This window comes from Amblyomma mixtum, chromosome 2 (assembly GCF_055824585.1).
Source record: "Amblyomma mixtum isolate Tamu chromosome 2, ASM5582458v1, whole genome shotgun sequence".
NCBI classification, from domain to species: Eukaryota; Metazoa; Arthropoda; class Arachnida; order Ixodida; family Ixodidae; genus Amblyomma; species Amblyomma mixtum.
In genome coordinates this window covers 52,158,775-52,172,009 of record NC_143013.1, presented here as the reverse complement: position 1 = coordinate 52,172,009, position 13,235 = coordinate 52,158,775, and the positions used below count along the sequence as shown (strand labels likewise).

Below are 13,235 nucleotides of genomic sequence, written 5' to 3'. Positions count from 1 at the left end.
AACCAATTGAAGGGATCGTATAGTAATGCTCCAAGTAAGTGGGACAGAGCTTAGTTAATTGCTTAATTACTCAATTAGCCTAATTAACTTTTCTAGCCAGGCCATATAAATAAATAAAACTGAGTAAGAAATTGGTCGAGCTCGGGAATCGAACCCCGGTCTTCGGAGTGTGAGACGAGCATGCTATCCACTCCGCCATGCCAGCTCGATGGTTTGGGAAGAACAAAGGTGCGTATAGTGAATACGGTGTCTTCGCTCACTCCCATCCTCCTCCGTTCCCTTCCGGTGAGGTTTAGGTGTCCACCGAGATATGAGAGACAGTTACATTTCCTTTCCTCAAAAACCAATTTACCGACGAGCGAGGCATAGAACCGAATGGGCGATGGCGTTCTATGGACTCCTGGAAGCGTTGCAAGACGCTGTCGCGTTCCACTCTTAGAGGCGAAGCTTGACATCTTAACCACACATCAGTGACCGCGTTTAGGTCAAAAAAGTGCCCCCTGAATTTTGACGGGTGTCGACTTCATCGAAAGAACATACGCTCCTCAAGCCACGACCGTGTATGCAGACGCGTCTTGGAGAGGAGGAGACACCAAAATCGCTGTGGCGGCGGTGGTCGATTCGTCTTTACGCGAAATGACCAGCGCGTCTCTCCGAGGCTGCACAGCTGCAGAGTCCGAGGAAGTAGCCGTTGCTCTAGCGGTGGCGGAGGGCTATAGAACCGGGCGGTCGCTAACAATACTCACCGACTCTCAAACAGCCTGCCGAAATTACATGAATGGCAGGATAGGTCGTCACGCGCTCCGTATACTCCTCGCAGCGAGCGACAGAATTAAAAACCAGGAAGAACAAAGCGACAAGATCCCACACAAAATTGCGTGGGTACCGGGGCACACGGGGGTGGCAGGGAACCAAGAGGCCGACAGGATAGCTCGAGGATACATTACTTTCCGAGCATCCGATGAGCCCGCGGAACTCGCGCCAGCACCCAGGGATTACTCGGCCATACTACAAAACTACAGAGGCAGAAGATTGCGGTATCCCCCACCGCACAAATCTCTCAGCAGAGAGGAAGCTGTCACTTGGAGACAATTACAAACAGGCTCTTTCCTAAACCTACATATACTAAACAAAATGCACCCTACCATATACGCGGACAAATGTCCCTGGTGCGACGGAAAACCTACTCTCTATCACATCACATGGGCCTGCCAAAAGATAGACGTGGTCCCCAAAATACAAAACCCGAGTGCGGAGCAGTGGGAGACTCTGCTGTCCAGCGACCGCTATGAAGACCAAGAAGGTCTGGTACAGCGAGCTCAACGGGCGGCAGTGGCCAGCGGAGCCCTGGACTGAGGGCAACCGACCACTGATTAGAGGCGGACGACTTCGACAGAGAAGACTCCTGGGGGTAAAATCAAGGAGAAAACGTCTCTGAAGATGCTCCCAAACCGCAGGAAAAAGGACTAGAGTAAAATAAAGTTTTTCCTTCCTTCCTTCCTTGACGGGTGTCCACCCAGATATGTGAGACAGTTACTGCGTAATTTCCTTTCCTCAAATACAATTTTCATTTTCTTCATTACGGGCCATCTTCGTCTTTCTTCTTCCACTCCCACTTCCTCCCTTCCTCTACGGTGCGGTTCAGCTAGGTGTCCACCGAGATGATTTACTGCGCCATTTCCTTTCCTCAAAAAGCGTTCAAAGGGCAAGGCATCGCGCCGAACGGGTGGTGGCGTTCCGTGGACTGCCTGGCAGCGCTACAACACGCTGTCGCGTTCCACTCCTAAAGGCGAAGCTTAAGCGTCATTAATTAGCAGTTAATTAACATTCAGACACAAATCAGTAATTAACCATTAATTAGTGATTTCTCGTCACTTAGCAATTAGTACTCAATTACATGTGACGCCACCAGTGCCACAGAAGCAGTCAAAGTGGTGCGGAAAACGCTTTCGCCTCTACGCACTTTAGACAGTCAAAGCGCCCCCTGAATTTTTCCGTATGCCGGGCAGCGCCTTGGCGGATGTGTCCGGCCGCAACTGGTGCACGTTGCAGGCTGATCCTCTAATCTTGAAGTTACTGCGTAGACTTCGGTCTTTGTCTTGGACCATCTCATTTTGGCGAGGGGTGGTTTCAGCTGCTTTGCATAAGATCATAGCTCTTTCGAGCGTTAAATACTTTTCTCTAAGCATTTGCTCTCGTACCTTGGGAGAGTTTAAGCCGAAAACCAAATGGTCACGAACGATGTCGTCAGTTAGGGCCCCGAAATTACAGACCTCTCGCAAAAATTGTTCGAAAGGCTCTGATGGCTACTGCACGCGTGTACGAAACGCATACATTTCGAGCACTTCGTTCTCCTGTTCGGCGAAGTATTCCTGGAACTTGGCAACAACCACTTTGCAGTCCTGTTTGCCTTCTGTCTCCCAGAACGAGAACTTGTAAATATCTATCGAATCTTCGCCTGCTACGCTGATTAAGACCGCCATTTTCGCTGTTTCAGTCCTTGGTTTTTCAGGTGACAGCTGTCAGCCTCTTCGGGCTTGTCCGGCCAGGATCAGTGGTTCTGGAGGCTTGATGCTTTCCATGTCTGCAAAACTGCTGCGGGTCGTCCGTCTGCAGGTGAGCACGAGTGGAATCCGCGAACAGCAGGCTCGAAGACGCCATGTATCGTTTCACGACTGGCCGAAGTAAAACGTAGACGCAGCCACAGAACAGTGAACGAACTACTTTATTCAGGGAGTGTTTTTATAGCCCACTCGGTGCGTAAGAGGGCGAGCGGGTTATCGCGCATTAGATAACGGCGTGCTCCCCAGAGCTTGGCCGGTGGTTAGTGCGCATGCGTGCGTCACTGACTGAAGATCCAATACACAAACGCGTAACCTTCGTGCACGCTGGTCAGCCTCAGAGCTCATTCCTTCTTTTCAGCTATTTTTCGTCATCGCGTTTGTGCCTGCGAGATTGGCCAATGACAGCGATACCAGTATTTTAGTCCTCGCTCTTTTCTACCTTACAAGACCTTTATTTGGTTAGGAGGGGGTACTCTATCGATACAACATAAATTTCTCCTGAGTCTCTTTTACCTTATCACCTGATGTGATAAGATAAAATAGTTGCACCATAGAACTTAAAATATAACTAGCATTCTCAGAACACAATGTCTCCAGGCTTCACGGTAAAAGATGCAAATGAATGCTGGTAACTCTGTGAAAAAAGATAACAAGTATTCTAAAAACGTGCTGCACGAAATTCAGTAATAATTTGCACAATATACGCCCTATAAATGCTGTACAAAAAGTACTGACACTATGAATGCGCAAAAAAAACTACGAAACCCAAACACCTAAACCGATACAAGAAATTTGAGACGCCTCTAAAATTGTGCGCGACAAAATTAGCGTGCCCAGAGAAAGCAATCAGCGATGCCAGCAGGGTTCTTTTCAGAAAGTCGTGCACACCACTGTGGTGTCGGCATTCTTCGTGACCCAAGGGTGAGCCAGCACTACATCCAGGGAAATGCGGTCCGCTGCACGTAACCGGACCAGCTGCGAAAATAATATGTTGCAGTAGTTCACATATTTAAAACAAAGCAGCATGTCCATCTCCCTACCTAACACACCTGCTTTCCCTTACCAACCCGTACGCATCGTACCCTAACCTAAATAGCCTTACGTATATTATCTACCCAACCTAACTAACCTGCCTACACTACCTCACCCTAACCTATTAAACTACGTACCTTACCAACCCTACCGTACATTACGGGCCCTACCTACCCTATCTCAACCTACCTACCTCTCAGTTTAACCTGCGTACACTACGGCACCATAAACTGTTAACCTACGTACCTTACCAAGACTACCGTACCCTAGAGTCCCTACCTACGCTATCTCAACCTACCTACCTGTCAGTTTATCTAACCTCCCTACACTACAGCACCATAACCTGTAACCTATGTAGCTTACCAACCCTGTCGGACACTACACTCCCTACCTACCCTAGCTTACCTCAACCTACCTACCGGTCAGTTTATCTATCTGCATCTATCAAGAACTGAATAATTTCTATAAAACAAGCGCGCTTAAGACAAACAAAACCGACTGCCAGATTCGCTGCTTCCGAAGAAGAAAAACATATAGGCACAGGTCTCTTTCAGTGCAGTATGCCAGCATTGCTAGACAAAAGGTGCGTCACAAATACGAAGATAACAGAACTGGACTGTAGCGGCAGAGTATATCTGAAGTGCGGACAAGCACAACAAACGCAGCACGTATGCATCACTGACAAAAACGGATGCAACATGTAGCCACAGGCGGTACACTATCTTCACGCAATGCGTGCTGCTAACCTTTCCGATGATGTCTCGAGCATCGGCGCCGACATGGTGCGGGAACACAAGCTTGGCCGCCTATATGAGCTCACGGGTTTTGGGAAATGAGTCCGAGGCAAAGGGTGTGCTGCCCACCACCATCTCGTAGATGAGGATGCCCAGACACCAGTGGTCCACCTTCTCGTCGTATTCGAGGTGCATCAACATTTCCGGAGGGAGGTACTCCACAGTGCCGCACATTGTGCGTCGCCTGCAGGCAACATTGAAAGATTCAACATGCGTGCATATATTTGCAGCTTGCACTAAGCGGCAATCAACCGCTCGCCACTGTTAGTCATGTGCCTACCTCATCTGCGAACAGTTAACGAACAGCGGTTTTGCTGTTTTTTGCAGTCACTGACCATCGCTCGAAGGTAGTTCAAGCAACTTTTGGTTTCTAGTTTCCGCGTCGTGAGTCGTGACGCGATAGAAGGTGTGTCTAAGCCGTGAAATAGTTGCACGGAGGCTGACCGAAGGGCGAAGCTGCACAGCAGAAACAGTTAATTTACGATGATATTCCTATGATGAACACATCCATTATGCTCCTTGGTTTACTCGACAATATATCATATCAACGCTATCAATTAGGTTATAGAGAAATGCGCAGAATATAACCATCACTTGTATATAGCCTTCAATGATTTGAAAAAGCATTCGACTCTGTAAAAACCTCAGCAGTCATGCCAGCAATCCGGAATCAGGGTGTAGAAAAGTGTTATATGAAAATATTGGAAGATATAACGATTTCATAGCTACCATAGTTCTCCATTAAGTCAGCAATAAAATTCCAATAAGGAGAGGTGTCAGGCAGTGAGACACGATCTCCCTTATGCTATTCACTGCCTGTTTACTGGAGGTATTCCGGGGCCTGATATGGGAAGAGTTTTGGATAAGATTTAATGGTGAATACCTAAGTAATCTGCGATACGCTGATGACATTGCCATGCTAAGGCACTCGTTAGTGACTGCGGCATTGCAACTAGCGTGGAAAGCACAAGGACAGCGACAAAAGGAACCGACGGGACAGCACGCTAGACTTCAACTGACGTTTTAATGCACACATAACATATTTTTACACTTTTATTCGGCGCATGCTCAGGAGACTGTACCCCCGCCCCCTTCAATCTCCTGAGCATGCGCCGAATAAAAGTGTAAAAATATGTTGTGTGCATTAAAACGTCAGTTGAAGTCTAGCGTGCTGTCCCGTCGGTTCCTTTTGTCGCTGTCCTTGTGCTTTCCACGCTAGTTGCAATGCCGCAGTCACTAACGAATTCACACCAACTAGCCCAACTGTCTTCCATGCTAAGGCACTCAGGACATGAACTGCAAAGCACGAGCACTAAGTTAGACAGGCAGACCACAACTGTGGGGCTAAAAACTAAGATGCAGAAAACCAAAGTAATATTCAACAGTATAGCAAGACAACAGCAGTTCGCAATTGATGGCGTGGTGCTAGAAGTAGTAACAGCATACAACCATGACCTTAGAGAACCTACCATATGTATATGGTAGGTTCTCTAAAATCATGGTTTGGTTTGGGTTATGGGGTTTAACATCCCAAAGCGACTAAGACTATGAGAGACGCCGTAGCGAAGGGCTCCGGAAATTTCGACCACCTGGGGTTCTTTAACGTGCACTGACATCGCACAGTACACGGGCCTCTAGAATTTCTCCTCCAAAGAAATTCTAGCCGCCGCGGCCGGGATCGAACCCGCGTCTTTCGGGTCAGTAGCCGAGCACCATAACCACTGAGCCAACGCGACATGAGTGGCAGTTTACCATCAAGAGAAAAGTATTCAACAGCTGTAGCTTACCGGTATTCACCTATTGGGCAGAAACGTGGAGGCTAACAAAGAGAGAGAGAGAGAGAGGGAAAGGCAGAAGAGGGTTCAGCTTAAGTTAAGGACAACGCAGCGATCTATGGAAAGAAAAATGATAGGTGTAATGTTAAGAGATCGGAAGTGGGTGGAGTGGGTGAGGGAACAAACGCGGATTAATGACATCGTAGTCGAAATTAAGAGGAAGAAGTGGGCTTGGGCAGGGCAGGTAATGCGAAGGCAAGATAACTGCTGGTCCTTAAGGATAACGGAGTGGATTCCAAGAGAAAGCAAGCGTAGCAGGTGGCCGCAGAAAGTTAGGTGGGCGGATGAGATTAAGAAGTTTGCGGGGAAACGGTGGCCTCAACTGGTGAAGGACAGGGTTAATAGGAGAGACATGGGAGAGGCCTTTGCCCTGCGGTGGGCGTAGTCAGGCTGATGATGCTCCTTGGTTTCAGTGACTATCGGCTTCCATCATTTATGTCACAGCGAATTCTCTTTTGCCTTTCTTTGTCTGCTCTATAGCTAACGAAGGCCTCGATTTTGGCAGTCTTGATACCATAGGTAGCATAAGAAGGTTCTCGCACAGCTTCCACCCTCGCCGTTCGATCACGTTCCTACATGGCACTCGCGGTAATACGAGAGGTACTGCGTCCGCCGCTATGGACGAGGGTGGCATGGTGAACACTCTCAAGGTTCGATTACACTGAAAATAAATACTCCGAAAGTAGAAGATTGGGCCACCATCGCCTTTGCTTAGTAGGCAGAGCACGGAACGCGAAATTCACAGGTTGTGGGTACGGATCCTATTAGCAGTATGTAGGTTTTCTTCTGCTTTCTAATCAATTCTCTTTAAAATATACCATACGAGGGGGTACCCAAAAGAAACCGGACTTATTTTTGTTTGAACTTATTTGTTCACATTTTCAGCACAGACCTTCAATATCCTTCAAAGTACTCTCCACTTACAATGATACGTTTGTCGAATCTTGCATTCCATTTTTCAAAACATTGTTTAAATTCATCTTTTGTGATGCTTGACAGTCCCTCCGTCGTTTTTTTCTGCACCTCAGCAACATCAGCGAAACTCTTTTCATTCACCTGGCTTTTCATTCTACGAAACAAAGGAAGTAGCACGTGGCAAGGTCGGGTGAGTATGAGGGTTGAGGAACAGGGGTCATGCCATTTTTGGTCCAAATTTCTCGTAGAGACAGGGCTGTGTGAGCAGGGGCATTGCCATGGTGGAAAAACAGTCACCCGTCTGCCACAAATCAGGCCGCTTCCACCAAAGACTGTTGCCCAATCTTTTAAAAACATCCAAACAGAAAGCCTGGTTAACTGTCTGACCCTGCGGAACAAATTCTGAATGGACGACTCTTCTCAAGTCGAAAAAACAAATCAGCATTGTTTTGAGGTTTGGTTTCACCTGACGAGCTTTCTTGAGGCGAGGTGAATTTGAAGTTTTCCATTGGCATGACTGTTGCTTGATTCAGGATTTAATTCAGGAACACTTGAGTTGTCCCCATAGCATCGTCCTTGAACGTCTTTCTGAATATTTCAAGAGTTTCCGTTCCACTTTTTCCGAGAAAAAATCAGAATTTCACCGGCGCACGCTGTTCACGAAAATCAGCCATTGCAAAAACGACATTCACACAAAACAGACGTCACTCTAAAACTCTGCCTAAACTAGTCTGACCTCCTTCAGCGACGGGACTCGGCTTACTGACTCTGGAATGTTCGTTCTATGCGCTCCTGGCGGCAAAACGCGGTACAACAGAAGCTGTGCCGATTCAAAAAATTAGTCCGGTTTCTTTTGGGTACCCCCTCGTATTAATCTCAAATTGACGAATACCACGAGTTAAAAAATGATCCCCTCTGGTTCTTGGTTTGAGTGACTTGTCTTCCGTCATGCAAACTGATCAAATCGCGCTAAAAGGCACAGAAGGACGAAAACACAGACGGACGAAGCGCGTTCTGTGCCTTTTCTGTGCCTTTCTGCGCCTGTTAGCGCGATTGGATCAGTATGAAGCACCAACTAGCCCGTGCTTTTGCATTGTTAACCGTCATGAAAGTCATAACGAGCTTTTTGTCTTCCCTTGTCTACTCAACTACTATAAAAAGAAAATTTACACTTGCCGAACCCTTTGTTCACCAAACTTTCAGTGATTTCGAATGAAATCAAGTTCATTGTCAACAATAGTGCAGTGTTGATGGCTTCCCTGGCAAAGAGCTTTGAACACAGGTTGACTATGCCAGAGAGCCATAGGGACTTTACATAAGCATTGCAATGGTTCAAATGCGAAAAAAAAATTACAATATGATACGCTTCATTAATCAACATAATGATGCAACAAAGGCAAAACAAAATAAAGTACATAACAATAAAACTGCTCTGCAAACAAGCGGCATTCTATGTGTATAGTGACGTACATGGCGGCCATCCAGGTGAAACGGCAGGCACTTCGCATAATCATTGACTGATTTTCCGCGGCAAAACCAATGCAAAGTACTAATAAAATGGTCCAGTAACAAATATGCCATGCAATGCTCCGCTAGTTTCGTCACTGGAGCCATTAAAATGTGTTTACAGCCCATTTAGAAGAAATGTTAGATTGTGCTTTAATGTTGGCAGAAGATAATTTGAGCACGGCCGCTCCACAAACCATTACTCAGATGACCTTGTTCGATATGCGTGAGTTTGCAATGTAAGAGTACACAATTTCTTCAGGAATTCTTGTTACCATGCGCTTGAAAAGGGCAGCAGGTATAGTAGGCAGCAATTGTAAATTTGCTGTATGATTTATGGTTTATGGGGGTTTGACGTCCCAAAGTGACTCAGGCTATGAGCGACGCCTCGGCCACCTGGGATTCTTCAACGTGCACTGACATCGCACATAGTATAGAGGCCGCTAGAATTTCGGCTCCATCGAAATTCAACCGCCGCGGACGGGATAGCACCCGCGTCTTTCGGGTCAGCAGCCGAGAGCCATAACCACTGAGCCACCGTGGCGGCACTACCCTGAATTCAGCAAACATCTCGTGAGTGTGGTGGCAGTATGGAACAACAGCGACGCAGTAGATGGGTTCTTTTTTTCGAGCCTATGTATTACTGGTATTTTTTTTATTCGTGGCTCAAATTAAGCGAAATAGTTAATGTGGGACCGAAAGAGGGAGTGAAAAATGAAGTTTGATGTTGAAATAATATCTAAAGATCGATGTACTAAGCCAACAACGAAAGATAGCTTTTTGAACAGTTACTGAATATGCGCATCCCAACTCAACGGTGCCACAGTACCACCCCAAAAGCTTCGTGCCCTTCCTCTGTATCGAGTGAAGAGCTGCCCAAGCACAGGCCACACCAAGCTAACTTATTTGTTTTCTGAAGGAAACAGCATAGCTTCCGATTTTTGCCCTAAACGTCTGTTTTGGTAGTTTCTTCATACAAAGCAGCTGTATACAGGGTACTCCGTATTTATCAGTCCCGGTTGTAAAAAATTTCTTCTCAAACTACTGGCTTACCTGGTCTCAGGCACATACCACAGGGCAGCTTAAGATGGTCTGCGTTTTTCAATAAATAATTTAACATCTCAGCTTACATGTATTGAGAGGAGTCGGCGAAGAACTGAAGTCGTCTGCGCAGAGAATTTTCGTCGAGTCGAGCGGAGTAGCCAATTTGAGAGGCCGCGCCATCTAGCGAACTAAGAAAAAAACCAGTGGCACTGCTTGGAGCTGGGGCAGGTCTCACAGTACCCCAGATGGTGCAGCCTCTCAAATCGGCTACTCCGCTCACCATCACGAAACTTCTCTGCGCAGACGACTGCAGTTTTTCGCCTAATCCAGCCAATCCAGGTAAGTTCCGGTGTTAAATTATTGATCGGAAAGCGCAGACTATCATGAGCTACCTTGTGGCCTGTGCTTGAGCCCAAATAGTCCAGTAGTTTGTGCAGGATAATTTTTTGCAATCCGGACAGATAAATACGGTACACCCTGTGCACAGCATACTAGGCAGACATAACGAAAGAAGCACCACAGAACTGTCAACGAATATAGCGTCTGCTGATAATCGAGCATGCCAAGTGAAAACTAGCCAGTGCACCCACCTCGAAGAGGGCGCGTGCACGGACCAGCCGAAGTCGGCGATCTTGATCTCGCCGTTGACGCCAAGGAGTAGGTTCTCCGGCTTGATGTCCCGGTGGATCACCTTGTTGCTGTGGCAGAACTTGAGCGCCTGGCACAGCTGGTAGGTGTACTGCACGGGGGAAGGTGAGCGCGCTTTGTGAAAAAAGCAACGACATCGACCAGTTGTAAAAAGAAAAAGAAAAAGAAAGTTGTAAAAAGTAAAAAGAAATTTAGAACGCAGTTTGACTGTATAAAGTGCGTAGAAGCGAAAGCGTTTTCCGCACCATTTTAATTGCCCCTGTGACACTGGCGACGTCACCACTGAATGGCGTAACACATAATTAATGACTAATTACTAAGTAATGACAGCTACTGATTAATGTCTAATTGCTCATTGATGAATAAATACTAATTAACTGCTAATTAATGTCGCTTAAGCTTCGCCTTTAGGAGTGGAACCCTACAGCGTGTTCTAGCGCTGCCAGGGAGTCCATGGTACGCCACCACCCGTTCCCCGCTATGCCTTGCCCTTCGAACGCAACGCTTTTTGAGGAAAAGAAATGGCGCAGTAATTCTCTGTCACCTCGGTGGACACCCGGACCGCGCCGTACAGGAAGGAAGTGGGAGTGAAAGAAGAAAGAGAAAGAGGGGCCATAATGAAGGAAAAGAAAATTGTATTTGAGGAAAGGAAATTACGCAGCAACTGTCTCATATATCTCGATAGACACCCGTCAAAAGCGTGACACATCTGCTGACAAGCTTCTGCTAACAGCCTTCTGTCGACAATGATGAGGCATTAAAGGCTTTCGCCTTAATATACAACCGATCGACCAATTCGGCAGTAGATACGGTCATGAGTTGTATAAGTACGAAGTAGGAGTTATTCTAGTCATTTACATGCTTACTTTCTTCGAGCTTCTATTAAGAAATGCATTATCATTGAATAAAACTCCAAACTGGATTGTTAGCTTTTTTTTATCACGTAACTTCTAGACGGTGATGGCGCCCATCTCTTCAGAGTAGTAATTTCTGCCTGAAATACGAGCGTAGCGAGTAGCGGAAGAGAAATTCCAGCTCTTTGACCTTTGCTAATCTCTACTGAAACGGCAATGATTAACGAAAACACCAAAAATGCAGCGTAAAATTCAGGTTTTCCAAATCACTGCAAGGAATAAGAGCCGAAAGTACGAATATTTTTGGTCCAAATTAGCAATTTTCAGTGTCTACACAGAACCTCACGGTCGACGACTGTTGCTGTGAACCCCCCCCCCCCCCCCCTGCAGCATGCTGTCGCTGATGGACAGCGCGGGATGGAGGCTTCAGAGCCGCGACGTGGTCAGTACGTGTGGCTGCGTTCATATTGCTCGTCAACATCATCATTAGCCTGACTGCGTCCACTACAGTGCAAAGGACCCTCCCACGTCCCCCCAATTAATCATGACCTTTGCCCGCTCAGGTCATCGTACCCCCCTAGACTTCTTAATCTCATCCGCCCACCTAACTTTCTGCCGCCTCCTGCTACTCTTGCCTTCTCTTGGAAACCATTCCGTTACCATTAAGAACTCGCGGTTATCTTGCCTTCGCATTACATGCCCTGCCTAAGCCCATTTCTCCCTCTTGATTTCAACTCGGATATCATTAACCCGCGTTTGTTCCCTCACCCACTTTGCGCGCTTCCAGTCTGTTAACGGTATACCTGTCCTTTCTCTTTCCATAGCACACTGCGTTCTCCTCAACTAAAGCTGAACCCTATTCGTTAGCCTCCGCGTTTCTCCCCCATAGGTGAGTACCGGTAAGAAACAGCTGTTGTGTTTGCCAATATCCCTCAAGAGAAAAGCGTACAACAGCTGCATCACATTCCTCATACATGGCCAACAAGACTGGAAAATGCGGCAGGACACAGGCAGTTTTAGCAGACCATGCCTTGATGCCCGATCCAGAAGGCCCTGTCTCATATAGCTTTCACCTCTCTCCTCTATTGAGATGCGGCGATAATTTAATCGCTTTCTTCATCAGCAGAACAGTAACTTTCTTATAACTATAACATGACCGCCACAGAGGCAGCAATTTTCCTGTAAGTATAACATGGTGGTCATAGAGTTATTACACTGACTTCGTGCTGCGTCCTCCTTTTGGAGATCAACCTTGCGTCTCTTGACAGCTACAGCTGAAACTCTATTTGTAGCGACGTTTCGCAGCACCGCCGCTAGCTGTTCGCTGTTTCGCAGGGTTATCGGTCCTGTAAGGATGTTGACATCAGCACAGAATATTAGTAATAATTGTTTTTCGATTCGAATTCGGTTAGGGCGTGAGAAAATACCAAAGGCGCACCCCTGTAATCATTACTTTCTCTGAAGGTCCGCTCCACTCCAGAACAAAGGGGTTGTAAGAATTAGCTGCTTAAACGGGAAGCTGAATGTCCTCACCCTTCCTTATCCTGACCGTTTAACTTGGCCTATTTACGCGCTCGTCCTGGTCAACCTTTAAACATTTCATAACCTTTAACATTGTGGCTCCCGAAAACCCGCATTGTTCAATACCCTACCCGCCGCGGTGGCTAAGTGGTTAAGACTCTCGTCTACCGAGCCAGAGTATCCCGGTTCGAACCCGACCGCGGCGGCCGCGTTTCGATGGTGGCAAGGCGCAAAGGCGCCCGCGTGCTGTGCGATGCCAGTGCACGATAAAGATCCCCAGGTGGTCGAACTTATTCCGGAGACCTTCACTATGCCATCTCTTTCTCCCTTTTTTCTTTCACTCCCCCCTTTATCCCTTCCCTTACAGCGCTGTTCGAATGTCCACCGAGATAACTGAGACAGTTTCAGCGTTATTTCCTTTAATAAAAAAACAGTTTTCATATTCATTCTTCAATACCACTTCCTTCACCTCTTCTTCAACGTACAACTAATTTCTCCATTGGAATCATCGGCCATCATTAA

General features: G+C 46.9%; 1 pseudogene across 1 annotated transcript in view; it reads right to left on the bottom strand.

Moving 5' to 3' along the window:
- Window positions 1-3,434: 3,434 nt before the first annotated feature.
- LOC149359341 (aurora kinase C-like) overlaps window positions 3,435-13,235 on the bottom strand; it is a 28,203-nt pseudogene continuing 18,402 nt past the window's right edge. The window contains exons 6-8 of the transcript XR_016288193.1: window positions 10,281-10,429; window positions 4,280-4,574; window positions 3,435-3,539 (exon numbers count right to left, since the gene is read on the bottom strand). The product of XR_016288193.1 is annotated as an aurora kinase C-like (transcript). The remainder of the gene's footprint in view (window positions 3,540-4,279; window positions 4,575-10,280; window positions 10,430-13,235) is intronic.